We start from the raw sequence: 2,321 nt of genomic DNA on the forward strand, positions 1-2,321 counted from the left end.
TCTCTCTCTCTCTCTCTCTTTCTCTCTCTCTCTCTCTCTCTCTCATCCTCACCCCGAAGTGGATAGCAAAGTCGGGACGCTGTGTTGGTTAGGCGTCCCAACAGTTTGACGACATGCCCATTATACCTCGACGCTATAGAGTCGACTGGGGCTTTAGACGTTACGCCTTCCAAGTACGAAACTCCTCGTGACGGGGTGGCTACAGGAGAGACCAGCGAAGAGACTCCGGAGCGCGCGACGACGACGACGTCGCTGTCGTGGAGAAGGGGTAGAGCTATTTGCCCGTCTTTGTAAAATAAACGCTCGTAGTGCCGCCCCTGAATACTAATTTCACCGAGCATACCCAAAAGCATCGTTAATAACAGAGCGAGTGTTTCGTATAAAGGCTCGACGAAGCCTAACCTAAAACTAATAAAAGCCGAGAGTAAATTCCTTATCGTGATATATCGGGGCTGATCAATATTTACGGAATAAAGAAAAAAAACATTTCATCGATCTCGCTTGGAGTATGAACAAAGCATAATCGGTAGCGTCACGATATAAATCCAGCGGTCGCATTTCCAAAAGTGTCAGTACCTACCGAATGTTCTAGAAGGTTCCGAACGACGCCGCCGCGGCGTAACGGCTAGCGATGCATTCTGGGACACTCGGCGTTCGCAAAGACGCGTGGATCTTGACTCGAGGTAATCTACCAGAGTTCCATGCTCGTGTCGAAGTCCTGGGGTACGGTAGAGAGCAGTTAAGTGGCTGAACGGCGGAGTTTTTGTAAACGATCCCCATCCCAACTGTGTGTCGAGTACACACGATCTCCTGAGGTCGCCTCTCTCTACGGTCCGGCGGCTATGTGTACGCGCACCAGAAGTCATTGTCGAGCAGACGACACGAACGACGAGCAGACGTAGCAAGGTTTCCATGCTACTGGCCGCGTAATGGAGTGTCCACACTTGAGCGACTCGCATCGCGAGCTGCCGCTCACTTCGGCCAAACTCGGCCGAGTCCTCTGTGCTCTCATTGTTTACATAAAACTTTAGGGCTACTGCTTTGAGAGACCGATACGCGGCCCAAAAGAGTCTCACAAATATTACAAGACTCGGAAAACATGCTCTATCAGATTCCGCTGCCGGATCTTCAAATCGGAGCTTGGACTTTCTTGTTTACGCGCCTTTACAAAGAAGCTCGGTCCTGAGTCAAGGCATGGGATGCACAAAAAAAAGATGTCTTTTTTAACACAGATATGTATATATATATGTCACTGGCCTAGCCCGTATTTAGGAACACGAAAACTCTAATTTCTGCTTCTTTTAGCCGTCTTAACCTTCTTTAAGTTACTCCGTGCCGGAGCTGGTTGTCCGGCTTGACAATGAAGTCGCGCACCTCGAGATTTAAATCTCGCGCCAAAACTCGTGAAAAGAGCGGGTTCGAGATTAACATCCTTCCGTTAAGTAGGATCAAGGTTGACGGAGCTAACCAGCCGTAAGGACGTCTAAAGGGATCGCACGGTCCTTAAAACTAATCCCGACGGTTTACAACGTCCAAAGGAATTATCGAAGGTTACCGTACTTGGTACGTTCTACTTCCGGACGGACTAAACCGGAAATGGATGCAGAATTCGTTTCGCTGAGAAAGGGAATATAAAACAATTCCTAATTATCAATAGCATCGACTACATCAATGATTCTCAGATGTGTCAGTATATTAATTAATAGATTTAAACAGGGATCATTCTTTATAACGATAATGATTATCACAATCATACGAATGACAAAATGTATAGTCTCAATGATGCTGCATGTACACAGGGTTAGTCAGTAGAAGCGCACCAACAGAAGTTGGCCGCAAGTGGCCGACACGGCAGTGTGGTCTCTTCAAAAAATGACATGTGACTGTGACCGATTCCCATAAGCGCAAACTGACAGTTCGCATAGCAATAAGGTTATTGAAATATTTCAATAGTTAGGTTACTGAAATAATTAATTAATATTGTAATGACAAAATGTAATATCATTTAAGATTTATTTTCACAACAGATTGCAATTAAAATAATGTAAAGTTTAAAATATTCACAATTTTGATATTTCCAAGTAATAATTACAACTGCAATTCTGCAATACAATGCTGCAATTAATTTAAAAATCAATTATTTGAAATGTTTTTATAGCAAAAAAGTGCAGGAAAAAAATCTGTTCTGAAAATAAATCTTAACTGACGTTACATTTTGTCATTACAATATTAATTCATTATTTCAGTAACCTAACTATTGAAATATTTCAATAACCTTATTGCTATGCGAACTGTCAGTTTGCGCTTATGGGAATCGGTCA

Source organism: Cephus cinctus, unplaced genomic scaffold (assembly GCF_000341935.2).
Source record: "Cephus cinctus unplaced genomic scaffold, Ccin1 Ccin1_scaffold0020, whole genome shotgun sequence".
Taxonomy (NCBI): domain Eukaryota; kingdom Metazoa; phylum Arthropoda; class Insecta; order Hymenoptera; family Cephidae; genus Cephus; species Cephus cinctus.